Consider the following 16,881-nt stretch of genomic DNA (forward strand, 5'->3'; position numbering starts at 1 on the left):
GGGTGCTAATGGCATTTAGCGCGGTGGTAGTGCTATGGAGTTTTCTGAAACCATGCTGATGAGAGGCTAGCTACAAATTTGCTTGGAAGTAAGGGAGCAAAATGGCTTCAAGCGTCTTTGCTACTGGCGATAGGAGAGATATCGGACGATACGACTCTCCTATGTTAGCTGGTTTCCCAGGCTTTAGTAGCGGAACCACCTTGGCCATTTTCCACTTCTCGGGTATGACAAAGGTGGAAAGAGACAGGTTGTAGACATGCGCTAAATATTTGAAACCGTCTTTCCCTAGGCTTTTAAGCATCGGCATGGCTATGCCGTCTGGGCCCACTGCTTTGGATGGTTTAGCGCGACCAATGGCGTCCTCAACCTCTTTAGCGGTGATGGTGATTGGTGACGCGCTGAATTTGTGTTTCTGTGCGTGTCTATTGGCCCTCCGTCTATCTTTGTCGACCGTAGAATGCATTATATATTGTCGGCAGAAAGCGCTCGCGCATTTTTTCGCATCCGACAGCACTTTGTCGCCAAAGGCGATGGAAACTTTGTCTTTGTGCTTAGTCGGATTCGATAGGGACTTTACGGTGGACCAAAGTTTACCCACACCGGTAGAGAGGTTACAACCTCTTAGGTGCTCCTCCCATTTCGCCCGCTTGTGTTCGTCCACAAGCAATCTGATGCGTTGGTTTATATCCCTTATTTGGGGGTCGCCTGGATCAAGCTGTCTTATAAGGTCACGTTCTCTCGCTAAGTTTGCGACCTCCGCCGGGAAGTGGGGCCGGATTTTGGGAATTCTCCCGGCGGGAAAGAAACGTGCCGAGGCGGATTCAATGACCTTACGGAAGGTACGCTCCCCTTGGTGGGCATCAGTCGGGATAGGGAGGGCAGCAAAGAGGTTGTCTGTAAAAGATTTGTATTCTTCCCACTTTCCTTTTTTGAAGTTTATGAAAGTGCGTTTTTCGGTGACGATGAAGTCGGCGGTACGCTCGAGCGAAATAAGTATAGGCAGGTGGTCGGATGCCAATGTTACCATCGGCTGTCAGTTGACACAGTGTACGAGTTCTGCGCTCACGATTGAGATATCTGGCGAGCTGTGACAGCTTCCTACCATACGTGTGGGGGCGTCTCCGTTTATTGTGCAGAACATCGTTTCTTCTATTTGATCCGCCAACATCTCACCCCTACTGTCCGCCCGCAAGTTTGAATGCCAGAGATCATTATGGGCATTGAAGTCGCCTAAGATAATGCGATTGTTGCCAGTGCGTAAGGCACTGATATTAGGGCGATATCCATTGGGGCAACAGGTGGCAGGAGGGATGTAGATGTTGATGATTTCTAGGTTTGCATCGCCTGACCGAACAGATAGGCCTTGACGTTCTAAGACATTGTCCCTGCGGTCGATGCCAGGATCAAATATATAATATTGCACAGAGTGGTGTATGATAAACGCGAGGCCGCCTCCATTTTCGCTCTCGCGGTCTTTCCTGTCGACATTATACCCAGAGCAGGTCTGCAGTGCAGATCTTGCTGTGAGTTTAGTCTCTTGAATCGCAGCAATGCGGATGTTGTGCCGCTTCATGAAATCGACTATCTCCGTAATCTTCTCAGTTAGTCCATTACAGTTTAACTGCAGAATTCTGAAGTGCATAAGGGGAGACGCCGCCACTCTGGGGGTAAGTGACGGGTGACTACGCCTGGGTTGTGGAAGGCCAGGACGCAATTGCTGTTGTGGCCCTGGGATTGGGCGTCCTTGGGCAAGCATTGGGGTACCTGGATGATTTGGGTTTGCGACCTGGCAACATGGCGCGATGAAACCCGTCGGGGGGTTGCCGTCGCGGAGACCAAAACATCTAGGAAAGTAGAACCACCCAAGGCAGGAGCTGCATTGGGCAGATGTCGCAAACATATATATTCTGTGCTGGCAAACGGTGCAAACGGAGGTAGGGACTAAAAGTCTGTTTCCCTGACCTACAGGATTCCTGCCGGAAAAGAGGGGGGAGAAGACGGGGGCAGGGGCTGATGCTCAGCATTGCTACCGACTCTACTGCGAAGGTAGTAGTTATGAGTGGTAGCAGCTGTTTAAGTTGTTGGCGCCGTGGGGCGCGAGCAGCAGCGGGTACTTGTTGTGGCTTGCTGAGCAGCGGGCCTGCTGGAAGGTAGTGGGGGCGCTTAGACGTAGACTACGGGACGCCCTTGGGCGTGAACAGCAAGGAGCCGCAAAAGATTTATAAAAGTTACGTGGGCGTCGGGTTTTGGGATCAAGCCCAGAACAACCTGTCCGATGCAACCATCCCTTACACGAGACACACTGAACAGAGTATGACCGCCCTAAAAAGATTCTTTTCCGGCAGATGCAGCAAAACCATTTCTCATAACCGGGTCAGGAGACGGACCCGGATTGGATTCGATGCCTTCCCGGAGTAAGAGAATATGGAGCAGTCCTGCTGCAAGGAGGTGCTAAGAGGATGAAAATTTGTGGGAGGGACGCAACAAATTAAATGGGGTTACACTGAAATGACAGTCCTTGGTCGGGAAAAATCACGAGTCGCTCCGGTACATAGAACCGACTGCCTTGGGAAGCGTAGAATATCAGTCAAAGGTAGTTATATAACATGGAGTTACTGCAAACTTTGTTAAGGTTAGACCTTTAGGAAAAATGGGTGCAGTCTTTAACCGATTTTGATTATATTCACACAGTCTACATAATTTGGCAAGGATAGTGTCTCTGCCAAATTTCAGTGTTATATCTTAAATGGCTTTTGATTGATACGGCTTGTTAGACTTACAAATTTTCTTGTTCTAAATACGGGTGGTGCTACGCCCATATTCCAACATTTTTTGGAATTTATATTTTGCGTCATAAAAACAATCCACCTACCAAATTTCATTTGCTTAGCGGTATACGTTTTTGAATTATCTAATTTTTTAAATTTTTCTAAATTTTTGATATCGAAAAAGTGGGTGTGGTTATTGTCCGATTTCGCTCATTTTCAATACCAATATATTCTGGGTCCAGATAAGCACGTATACTGAACTTTGTGAATATATCTCAATATTTGCTCAAGTTATCATGTTAACGGACGGACGGACATGGCTTAATCAAATTTTTTTTGGGTTCATGCTTTGCAACCGTAGAGATGAAATGCCTTATTTGAGACAGCGCCACATAATTTTGCAGCGTAGGTGAAGCGGCAATATATAAATCATTTGCTTCCATTGTCGTCAGTGGTTATATTCTGAGCACCTATTAAGATGCATAGACCTTAGTACTATCGGTGGCTTTTTAATTAAATTGCGTAGGTTATTATTGTATTCCACAATGTGTGAATAGGCGCTCACAAAATAAATACTGCCGACAACGAAGATAAATGATTTATACACTGCTCGAACGCACATTCTATATGGATCACGTTGTTGTTGCATTTGCATGTTAAATTTCTACCCGTATCTGGATCACGCTTCATTGGAACGCAACAATTGTTAAAGCCTTCGTAAATGCGTAGAATTAGTTAGTGATTTTTACTTGTCTAATTAATTAATTGCGTCATACATTTAAAGGTCGTTGTATTCCACAATGTGTGAATAGGCGCTCACAAAATAAAGACTGACGACAACGGAGGTAAATGATTAATGCTCCCAAATGTTCGAACGCACACATTCCATATGGATCACATTGTTGCTGGATTTGCATGTTAAATTTCTATCCGTATCTGGATCACGGTTCATTGGAACTTAACAATTGTCAAAGCCTTCGCAGGGGAAATGACAGCTTTGAAATAGTTGAAACATGATTTTGTAGCATACATTTGGAAGCAATACATAATTCACATGCTTCGCTGTATTCGATCTGTATATTCTGATCGCCTATTCAAATGCGCAAAATTTATAGCGTTTAAATGTGATCTTTTTTTTGTGTCTAAGGGGGCTAAGGGGGCATTGTTCCTTTCGATGGACATAGCCCCAGCGGGTTAGGGGATCAGAATATACCCGCGGTAGGTATGCCTGTGGTAAGAGGCGACTAAAATATCAGATTCAAGGGCTGTGTAGCGCAACCTTTCAGGTTGCCAGCGCAATATATAGCTTCTCCAAACCCAATTGTCAACCTTACCTATCCTCGGCGAATCCTGTTTCACTAACAGACGAGGCTCTGGCGGCCCCAAGCTCCTCATGGAACTTGGGGGTAGGGAGGGAGGGAATGGCCTGAAGGTTTAATGTGGCCACATAAATCGTTCCCGAGATGGTCGGGCTAGCTACGGTACCGGAGCGTACCTATCCGGCAAAGGACCATCACAACGATAACACTCCCCAAAGCCTTCGGGGAGCAACCTACTCGCTACCACATCATGGACATTTTCTTTCACCTTCTGGGTCATGTAAAAACAAAAAAGAATGAAGCGTAAACACGACATTTAGCGACAGCGGCTTTGATAAGTCTGCTACGTCGACAAGAAAATCTTCGAGCTACGTCAAATACGATACATAATTTCGAGGGCGAACCATCTTATTCGGTGGCTAATTTGATTAATTTTCTTCTTCTTCCATGCTTGGCCATTGGAGCATAGAGACATTGGTGTTAGAGGTGATAGTTATATAATACCATTGAAAGATGGATGGTGGAGACACAAATATAAATGAAATACGTTACGTTTGTCGGGGGGTGATTCTGACAAGTAAGAGTTTAACCCACGCCAACATTCAGATCAAAGCTGGGTCAAGGTGACGCGTGAGTCCTTAGGGGGTAAGCTTTCGTCTTATTTTAGAATTAGGTAGTGAAAACTTAGAAGAATGCTTACCGGACATAACTCGCCATAAGAATTTACTGACCGTGCACGGATAAGGCTGGAGGGCATTTCGTTGTTCTTGGGTGGCGCACTATTTCATAGTGTTTCTACTTATTTACCATGTCTGTTTTAAGACCAAATTTCTGGGAACATACCAATTTTAAATGATTTTTCTGGATTTAGTTGATTTCCTTGGATTTATCGGCAATTTATTGAAATCTAGTAGACAAACAAAAAATAAATGCAATGATATAAAAAATGAATCCAAAAGGACAGCATATTTGCAAAAAAAAACAAATTAAGAAAAAAATCCAATTATATTAAAGCAAGATCAATCAGCTGTTGCGGTAGAAAATTAAACAGAAGCGGGAGCACATACGTGAACCTGTTGCAAGACGAGTTCGTGCAGCAGAAGCACGTTAATATGTAACCTATGTTTAGGAACATTTTAAAAAGCAAATTGCTTCCGCGCCCGCTTCTGTTTAATTTCTGAGCTCCTGTTAGAATATACTAGATTTGCGAAATATCCGACGTTTTTAAACTTCTAAGTAAAAATTGGATCGGTCAGGACGCCTTGTCGCTGTCATAAAGAAACAACCCCCGCAATAGTTAGGGATTCAACAAAATATTTTTAACATTCAGGATCCTTCGAATTTGCGGTGTTATGAAGCATTTATAAGTCCATTTAGCCCACAAACTATTGATCTTAGTCAGAAAGCAGCTTCACAGCTTTGTTCGAGGTCTGCTGCTACATCTTCTTTAATACTGCCAGGTTTAAACCGAAAACTAAATTGAGATTTGATGTGTTATTTGGTTGATAAATTTTCAAGTAAAATACAACAACACAGTTTTTTATAGCCTTAATCTAACAGCCTTAAGTAAATTTATCGGCCTGTGTTATCATCTTCGAGATCGGCTTACGATAATCCTAGGGAGCATGACATTTCAAATACATTTTTGTGAAGGAGTATGGTAAGTACGTTTCACAACATGCACGGACCATTCTTAGACGCAATATATGTCACGACTCAATTTAGACGGATAAACTATTAGCCTATGATAATATTTTCATCGAAGTTATGCGAGTCTCGCGGATATTCCTTGTTAGATTGGAATGTTATACTGCGATAGACTTTGATTGCACTCCAATGTTCACACGAATGAATCTCACAACTGTTTTATGTACGCCGTATCTCAGTCCTGTTCACAGGGATGTCCCCTTATCTAGTTTCATAAGCATAAAGTCCGTGGAATGTATTATGTTTGGGTACATCAGTGTCATAATAGTAGTGTTAGCAAGCGAGTAATGCGTCTTTTGATACCACCTTTGATATTTTTGATAAAAATTAGGTGTGGCACCGTCTTGTAAAGCGTTACTATTTTAAGTTGGAAAGCCGCCACATCAGTCATGTACAGTTCTTACAATCCGCCTTGCATTGTGCGCAATGTAAGCAACGTTGTGCAAGGCCCGCAATAAGGGGTCAACGATTCACCTCGTCTCGCCAAATATGCACAAAATCGTGGTCTTCCTGGATGTACATATATTCTCCGTGCGATCTTTGGTAACGTTTTACAAGACGGTGCACCACCAATTTTTTATCAAAAGACGCGTTTTTAGAATCCGAAAGCAAAAATTAAAATTTTTTTGTCACAAGATATAAGCAAAAAATCACACACACATACTAATGCAGAAAGGTGGTCTGAGCGCATTTATTTTTGATCCCCAAATTGGTGTCGGACCCACCCAGGGTAATTATTTATAAGCGCGGCCGAAGGCCGTCAACACAGAAAGGTGTTCTATGCAAAAAAAACTATGGATCGGGCCCCATATTTTGGACCCTCAGGGGTCATTTTACGGTTTTTTGTAAATAAGTTTCGACAGAAATAAAATCTTTGATTTCCGATTTCGGATTCTTAAAACGGAGGTCAAAGACGCGTCTTTTGATACCACTCTTGAAAATTTTCATAAAAAATAAGGAGGTGCACCGTCTTGTAAAACGTTACCCGATCTTTTAAGCTGTAAGGTGACAGAATCTCTTTAAAAATCAACTTATTTATTTCATTAAAGAGATTTAATACATATTGACTGGGGGAAGCACAGTGGCCACCGTTAAGGACCCCATAATTGATGAATTTGAAGTCATTCGAGCCCGCTATCTGGTTGTCATCAGGTTAGGTATTATGATTGAACGCCAGGATAGAAAAAAATGTCGCCTTGAAATTATGCCTTATGGTTTGCGCAAGTTATGGTAAGCCCAAAAGGTTATGTCCAACCTGATTAAAAATAGTAAAAATTTCAAAATAACTCTTAATAGGGATGCAAAGTACACATCCATGTTTCGAAACATAAAACATCGATGTTAATCTTAGCGATGTTTTTTGCACATATGTATCGATTGATCAATACCATGGTTCAATTATGTACAGGTTGGCTCATCTCATCAGCTGATTTTATTTATGTCATTACATGGTCGAAGGGATTGTCAAAAGGAGATGGCAAAATCAAAATGAAATCAACACATTGGCAACTTTTTAATTACACATACAAAAACTGCTAAGTTTTATGTTTCCATTCCATACCATTCGCACCAACACCAATACACAGATTTTGAGAATTTGAACAGACATATTTTGTTGCTTTACAGATGAGGCAACCTGTATATAGTTGAACCATGGATCAATACTAAACTCTTATGGCTGCGCCACAGTGAAATTTCTCATGTTCAAGAGTTTTGATGGAAAAGCGCTCATCTTCAAAATTGCACAAGTTGAACCGGCTTGAAAATATGAAAGGACTTCAGAGTATTATCAGCAGTTGAAACTTGCCATTTACCCGTATACCATGACGGTATAAACCCCAGTTTAAGTCAGTAGTACAACAAGAAATGTTTGGCAGCCCCCATGATCCGGTTATGAATTTTAAAGTAGTAGGCAGGAAAAATTTTGTGTGCCATTTAAATAATTTTTCATTAATTTAGTAAAGCGCCAAATACACGACACGAACATTTCCGCGAACATTCCCGTTATGTCATTTTTCTGCGACCTTTTCTGTCGTGTATGGTGGTGTTTGCCAGTTCGCGCAAATGTTCGCCAAAAATAAAAATATTTTAATTTTTGGCGAACATTTGCGCGAACTGTTCGTGCGTGTATGGCGAAATAGCTCATAATCGTAGTAATTTCTGAACGGAACAGACGTGCGCGGAAAAGTAAAATGGACAATAAAAAATTTCTGAGTGAATTTATTGAAATGTATAAATCTTTGCCATCATTGTGGCAAGTAAAAAGCAAAGATTATTGTAATAGAATTAAAAAGAATAATGATTATGCGACTTTAATTAAGCTTAATTGCCACAGCGAGCAATATTACTGCAGCACAATTGTTGTCCGTATTCATCGCTGTCTGAAAGAGAACTAATGTTCGGCCAAAAGTTCGTATGGTGTATGGCCAAAGCTGCGAACAAGATTGCGGAATGTTCGCGGAAATGTTCGTGTCGTGTATTTGGCGCTTAAGGAAAAAGCTAAACTCGATATATCCCAACAAGAGAAGAGGAACGGAAGAAAGAGTGGTGGAAGTCGGAAAAGTTAAGAGAACAACAGAATGATGGGGAGAGATAGGAATAGGGGGAATGGTTTGGTAGGAAGGGTAAAAGAAGATTAATTCCCGGTTTTTTAGTGCGAGTTTAAACTTGAGTTAAAGTTGACTTTGAGTTTAACCTTGCTACTAGTCAACTTTAACTATAGTTTAAACTCGCACTGAAACGCCGGGCCTAAGAACAAGAATAAGATCAAGAGTAATAGTGAGGACTAGGCTTGAATACGAACAAGAGTGGCTAGTGTAAGAGTAAAAACGCAGATTTATAAAAGAATGAAAGGAATAGGGAATATTACTAAGCCGATTAAGGTTAGGTAAACTATGTAGAGAGTAAGAGATATAGGCAGCAGAGAGGCAGGTTGACGGATAGAGAAAGTCAGAACATTGTATGTCCAGGCTTAGCTGTTTAAAGTATGTTTAACATTCTGATAAGCCAATGTCTTTGCTGTGAAACCGTTTTATATTTTAACACCAGCCACTTCTTTTTGCTCAATGGGCTAATATCAACGCTTGGTTTACATAGATAAATGTTCATGATATTGTTGTAGAACGTCAATCATTTTCATTTTCTCTCAGGAAAAGTAAATAAATCTTCCCACAAAAGGCAGCCTGGCCATAGCAGTATAGCACCTTCTTATATAGGGCCAACGGAATACATGGTCCTGTGCCTGAGCTTCGAAAGAGTTCCATGGGCCACAATTAAGCAGGAGGTTCGGCTCCATGGACAAGAAATGTCAAAACATACTATACACGTGTATACCGATAGCTCCAAATTACCCGAAGGAGTCGAGTCTGCTATTTACTGTGTCGATCCAGAAATAAGTAGATCATACAGACTGCCAAATTATTGCAGCGTCTTTTAGGAATGCAAAGAAGCATTTTAAAAACTTCGATCAAGCCGGATCATACATCTGTACTCTCTCTCTGTCATAAAGGCATAGAAGGCAACGAAGAGGCCGATGAGTTGGCAAGGAGGGCGCAGCACTCGCTGAATCGACGGCAACGTCCCATGCTTATAACTTAGTTTTCGTCAGTAACAGCAGATGTGCAAGCTGCAGGAAGAAACGGTTGAAGGTTCTGTGTTTGTGTACTCGCCAGGCCAAGGCTCCAGCTGTTAGGGGCGGATGAACTGCCTGGTTTCGAGTTAGTAGTTAAGCTAGCTCCCAGAACACTTCTAGTATTTGCCAAACGTCCGTTTGGACGTCAAATAAATTTTGGAAACTCTTGGGACACATTCCCTCCCACAAAAGGAAAGCCTGGTCGACAAGCATCGGTGCAATTCAGAAACATAACATCTAAACCCAGAATAATCAAACAAAGGATACCAGAGGTTAGTGTCATATCCCCGCTTTTGTTTAATTTCTACATATTGAAGCTACCTTCACCACCAGCTGGAGTCACTATCGTTTCGTACGCCGATGACTGCGCAATAATGGCCACAGGTCCAGGCCCACACATCGGTGAGCTTTGTAATAAAATAAACAGCTATCTCACTGATCTCTCCAGTTTTTTCGCCTCGATAAACCTGAAATTGTCACCGACCAATTCATCGGCGACCTTATTTATAACATAGATAATAAAGTCCTCAAATCTCTTACCGACAGCACTTGGGGTAAAGGCAAACAAACGCTCAGTATCCCTTACAAGGCAATTGGCAGGCCGATTGAATGCTACGCGTCCCGGATATGGTCGCCAAGCCTAAAGGTTACTCACTGGAAGAAAATACAGCCCTGCCAAAACATTGCTCACAGAACCGCTACGGGCTACCTTCTTATGTCCCCAGAGCACCACCTACACAATAAGGAGAGAGTACTCCCCATTAGGGAGAGAAATTAAATGCAGAACAAACAGTTTCTTTTGAATACACAAAACCCTGGGCATCCCATGATGAGGTAACACCTCCCAAGGGCCCAAGGGGTCATCGCCGTAAGCATTATGAGGAAATGCGGCGCCTGAGAATACGGGCGTATGAAGCATAAAGGCACAAGCAGGTCCTCAGTGATATCCACAAACAGACGTCGGATCTCTGTTTCAGAAATTGGCAGGCGAATACAGTTCTTAAAGAAAAGTACCCAGAAGTCGCAGAAATGGAACGCACTCTCCCAAGTGAAACGCGCGTCACTCTAGCTCAACTTGGATCTGGGTACTGTAATATGTTACTCTTACCTATCCAGAATCAACCTAGGCATACAAAATGTATGTCCTGCTTGTAATGTGCCCCGCATGACACCAACCATCTGTTCAATTGTAATGTGGAACCAACACCTCTCACTGTGGTCCACCCCGGTTGAAACTGCAAGTTACCTTGGCCTCCCGTTAGAGGATATTGATGGCAATTTGCGATCGGTCGCGCCCCTTGGATGTGGCGAAGCACTGCTACAACAACAGGGCGAGTATTGTCAAATGCGACTGCCCATGCACATAAACGATTTCTCGAAAGACTGTTATAAATATTCCCAATATACTAGAAATGTACTTGCTAATTACATTTGCAAAGTCTGAAAGCGCGTATAGCGAAATCAATGGTCAAATTCTTCTACTTTTGCTTTGAATGTAAATACATGGACTCTACTCACTTGTAAGCGAACGATGCTGCACCAAAAATGGTATGTGACAAAGCTTTAATACGTAAATAGTTCACCATATCCTAATTTCACCACATACGGTGCCGCCAAACAGCTGTTGAAATTTAAGCAAAATGCGCAAAAAAATAAGTGGACTGTATTTACTATTTACACTGTACAAAATTTACAATGGTTTGCAATTATTTTTGGAATAATAATAAATGTGTTATAAATCATTAAAGTGGAATTAAATGTGCATAAAATTTAATGCTTTAAAACGAAACACAAGTGTGCTAAGCCGACGGTGCGAATAGCAAATATGTTAAAGATTGCTGTGGAAGGTGTGTATGCTCCTATGTACGAATTCAAATATTCTAAATCCAAAAGTTTAATATATTTTTGCTAGGTATTACACAAAAATAAAGGCTACTCTCGAGACCAATAAAATTGGTATATATGGCATCCGTCGGTTAAGCATACTGACTTGTCGTTTAACCATTTATACGGTTGCCATCGTCCAACAGAACAGACCAGTAGCTTCTTTTTATCGCAAATTGCCAATTAGTAACTGGAAGGGATCTCAAACGTTCTCCGTGGGAGTGCTAGTGAGGAAGGTGTGAGAGTTGGAGTCGAGATGGGAGTGGGAGGGAGATAAATGGGATAAGAGATGGGGAATAATACTAAGGAGAGTGGGATAAAGTAGAAGAGAATGGTATTGAGGGAAAGTGGCCACCACTGTATGTAGCCAAACCAAATTTAGGGGTAGGACATAGCCTGCCGGTTACACTAGTACTGAATCTTTATGAGTTGCCTTTTCATTTCATTCGATTTTTTTTTAACCACTAGTAATATTTACAGGAATTAATACTTATTTAATGTGCAAATGTATGAGTATATAACCAGGCCATATACATATCTACATATGTATGTAGCTATGTAAATGACCTGCTTAACATTTGCTCCTTTATAAATCAGCGTAATATATATATATACCCCTGCAGCAATAAATAAGTACGCTGTTACTATTTTCCACTACCACTTTCTCATCGCGCACAATCGGGAATTGTTTAAAATTGCTAACATGGCATATGAGTTACGTGAAGTAGCATCAACATGTCGTAATCCAAGTAAATCCGAGTAAATTCAGTGTAACGAAAAAAATTAAATAGGACTGAAAACTTATAGTACCTACATACATGAGAACTTGTTCTGCAATCAGGAACCCAAATAACACTAAAGTTAGATATACATACATAACGTGGAGCACTAGACAAAGCGTTCTCAAAACAGAGTCTTCCAACTGTTCAACCGAGAAAAATATTTCTTCAATCGTTCTAAAAAGTGGGATTCAAACGAAAATAGTTTTTAGGTCTGTAATCTTTCTTGTTATTGTTGTTTTAGTATTGCTTTGCCCCATCCAATAGGTATGACCGATCACAAATTGTTATCAATATCCTCTAACGGGAGGCCAAGGAAACTTGCTGTTTTAACAGTGGTGGACCATAATGAGAGGGGTGTTAGAGGAGTTGGTTCCACATTACAATTGAAGAGATGGTTGGTGTCATGTGGGGGCACCTTGGAAGCAGAGCATACATTTTGTATGTCTGCGCTGATTCTGGATAGGTAAGAGTTTAACCTGATACAGTATCCAGATCGAAGTTGAGCTAGAGTGAGTCGCGTTTCTCTGGGGTATTGTTCTTTGAGTGCAGGATTCACCGGGCAATTCCTGAGGTGAGGGGATCAGAATATACCCGCGGTAGATATGCCTGTCGTAAGAGGCGACTAAAATACCAGATTCAAGGGGCTATGTAGCGCAACCCTTCAGGTTGCCAGCGCAATATATAGCTTCTCCAAACCCAATTGTCAACCTCACCTATCCGCGGCGAATCCTGTTTCACTAACAGACGAGGCTCTGGCGACCCCAAGCTCCTCATGGAATTTGGGGGTGGGGATAGAGGGAATGACCTGAAGGTTTATTGTGGCCACATAAATCGTTCCCGAGATGGTCGGGCTAGCACCTTAATGGTGCTGTGTTACCGGAGCGTACCGGATCTGTATCCGGCAAAGGACCATCACATCGATAACACTCCCCAAAGCCTTCGGGGAGCAACCTTATCGCTACAACAACAACAACAACAGTCGAGATAGATATAGACTTCCATATATCAAAATCATCAGTGTCGCAAAAAAAATTGATTGAACCATGTCCGTCCATCCGTCCGTCTGTCCGTTAACACGACAACTTTAGTAAATATTGAGATATCTTCACCAAATTTGGTACACGAGCTTATCTGGACCACCCAGAATAGATTGGTATTGAAAATTAGTGAAATTGGTTATCATCCCACGCCCACTTTATAGTATATAACATTAACGGATCGTAATAAAATTGGGTACCCACACAGAGTTTCCTTATAGCAAGAAATATTTCTAGAAAAAATGGACGAGATCGGTTTAAGACCATGCCCACTTTTATATAAAAGATTTTTAAAACTGTCGTAGACGAAAATAATAAGCTATGTCTTAGCGAAAAAGAGCTTTGTATCAATAGAATTTTATTTTTTAAATTGAATTATAACATTAAATTGGAAAACACTAAAATTTTTGAAAATGGGTGTGGCACCGCCCCTTTTATGACTAAGCAATTTTCCATGTTTCGGCAGCCATAACTCGAAGAAAAATTAACCTATTGTAATAATAATAGTAGAAAATATTTCTAGTAAAAATGGACGGGATCGGTTAAAGACCACGGCAGCTTAGATATAAAACAAGTTTAAAAGGGTCGTAGACTAGAATAATAAGCTATAACTGGCAAAAAATAGTTTTGAATCAAGTTTTATTGTAAGAGGAAATGGGGAGACATTTTTTTTAAAACGGGCGGTGCCACGAAATGAAATGTGCAATTGAGGCTCACGCTGAGTATATAATGTTCGGTTACACCCCAACTTAGACACGTTTACTTGTTTGTGTTTCACTTGACTTGGTGCTGTTGCATATAAGTTTCGCCAAGTTATTCAAAAAAAAAAAAAAGCATACCGATTGATTATCGCGTATGAGATGCTTATGCATGCAAGTATTACATCCATTTGTTATGTACAACACTGTTATGGTATTCATTTCATTGAAATCTCAGTGTGAACACACATTGCAATTGCGATTTACCTATTTTAAGGTAAAGTGGCGGTCGTTTGTATCAATTTAAATGTATATATTTATTTACGGTATACTTTAGAATGGGTTATACATTTTCTTTGACCTAAGTCTATGGTGGAGGGTGGATCCATGTGCATATGTGCACGTAAGTAGATAAAGCTTTTGATCTTCATTCGCTAGGGAAATACCAAGGTTATTCTTTTGTATGTGGTTCAAGCAGCTCACTACCTCCGATTGCTTGCGCCCAAGTATTATCTGGGAAGTCACCGAACATCCGTTTGATGGTGAGCTAATGTGAGAAGGCGACAAACTAGCTAGGTCGTTCCGCCATAATCGGTTAAAGGGAATTCATCAGCAGTGTCTAATTACCATAAGGTGCGGCTACGGCCTCATTTTGTAGTTGATGCTATGGCCACATAAGGTTGCAGTTCTGAGCGCGGTGTTTTTTCAGGCCTGCAGCTTCTTCCAGTTAATTTTTTAAACCCGGCGGCCATATTCCAGGCGGGTAGCATAGAAGCTACTAAATTTATTAATTTATTTATTTCTCCCTTCGAACTGGTGTCAATCGGATTCAGAGCTTGACAGCCGTAGCCCCACTTTCACCAACAAACACCCTATCTTGCTTAGAGCAAAATAGACGATCTAATGGGGCAATTTTCCTTAATGAAGTCCTTAATCAAGTTAAAAACGCATTCAAGACGTTTGCAAAGAGGGGCAACTGCCATATTATAGAACATCACAATGTTAAAAGTGTGTTAAAAGCTTTGGGGGGCAAAATTGGATATAGCACTGGCCCATAATGGCATAGTTCTGCGAAAGCTCGGAGCTAGTGAGATTCGCTGCAGGGTGATTAATATGATCTATGTCTGGCTAAATATTCCCAGGCTATATTATTCCTAATTTCGTATCCACAATACTTAATTTGAGGCTCACATCTTTCCAACCAAGGCATGAAAAATGCATTAAAAATCGAATGGCTTCAAGTGTTTGCCTGTTCCGAATTCCTTCTTATTCCACTCCAAAGCACTGCTCCTATTCCTCATTTCACTGCTACAATGCTTTGGATTTGGAAATTTAATATGTACATATAGCCCGACGATACACAAATCCACATATGAAGGGCAATTGAAAGCTGACAAATGTAAAAGAAAAACGTGCTCCGTAAGACAAAAAGGAGCATACAATAGACACGCATGGCAGTATATAAAGGAAAATTGCAAAGCGTTTATTGTTTTGCACTTTCAGCTGTGACGTGTACACCATTTCCTCATTCAACTAAACATATTTGCATAGCAAGCTTCAATATCCTAGTGCCGTCTTCATGTAAATATTTCGCTTAAACAAAAGCTGCACTTGAACGCATTTCACTCTGTTTGGTGTTTTTGTGATGTTCGAATTTGTAGATGAAGGAAAACAGAATATATAAAAATTGGTTGCCTTTTTAGATCAAAAGGCCTTGTAAATACAGTAAGAAAGCAGAGAAAAAAGTCATATTGAAACTTTTACAGGCTTTGAGTAAAAGCTTTTTCTATACGTTCTCATTTCGTTTGCATATTGGTACATTGGCTATTTGATATTGTGGTCACGACGGTTTTTCCTATGGAGTTTCTAGATATGCTTGTTACATTCCCTCAATCAAATGTCTGGTCAACTTTTTCAAACATTTATCCTAGCTATACGGACGCATATTGCCCAGTATTTTCGACCTCGTGCCAGTGATAAATTTAGACTACATGATCACTATAGTGTCTTTCTTCCTTATTAACGATACTGTCTGCCGTTTTAACTGGCATGTGAAAGTTACTCAGAAAGTCAAGTAGCTCTTAAAGCACTAAGCTCTACCACTGTGGGGACGGTTGCTGTTAGGCATTTCCTCACCTCACTTTCAGTGCTATCGAACTACTGCTCGCTAAACATAATAACCATTTGATCTATTGCGGCCAGTAGGAACTTGGGGACTCTGCTTGCCGCTCGCATTTTGCATCTTGATAGTGGGTTTAAGGTCGGGTTGCAATAGCTGGTCTGACACGACTTCTTGTCAGGTGTCCAGTTCTTTTCGTTCAGTTTTTAAACCCAAGCGTTTCCACGGGAATAAGTACCTGCCTTAATGTCCTAGACATACATATATCGACTCTCCGGAAGAAATGTCCAAGATTTATTCAGTAAATAATTGGACCAGTATCATAATTAGATATAAGCCTTGCTTTGCCTGCACAGGGGTTACCCAACCTAAACTATCCTTAGTTGACGCCCTCCGCTTCCCTAGATTTTCTCAATTTAGAGCTGCACATTAAGAAGATCGCAAATCCTGATCTTTACAATCTTTGCTACCTTTACATCATCTATCTTAAGTAAGTTATGAAGATATCAGTGTATTGAGCCGGTTCTAATAGGCTGGTAAACTAAAACTTGGAGTCATCGAAATCAATTTTAAATACGGAAACGACAACTGAATCCTAAACATTTCGTAAAATCGAAACCGGAACGAAACCAAAACTTATTTTGAGGAGCGAAGTCAATTCTTTTATATACCGACATGAAACCGCTGCGAAACCGAAATTAGTTTTGGGAAATGAAAACAAAACTTGAGCAAAATGCTTAATAAATCCGAAATTCGAATGCAATAAAACCGAAACTAATTACCTCAAACTGATTTTAAAAAGCGAAACCAAAACACTTTGTTAAACCGACACCGGTGCGAAACCAAAATTAATTTTTAAGAACGAAACCGCAACCCAATTGTTAGCCTCACCTACGCGAGGCGATTCCTACAAATATGCATTTATGTATGTATCAT

Source organism: Eurosta solidaginis, chromosome 2 (assembly GCF_040869045.1).
Source record: "Eurosta solidaginis isolate ZX-2024a chromosome 2, ASM4086904v1, whole genome shotgun sequence".
Lineage (NCBI taxonomy): Eukaryota > Metazoa > Arthropoda > Insecta > Diptera > Tephritidae > Eurosta > Eurosta solidaginis.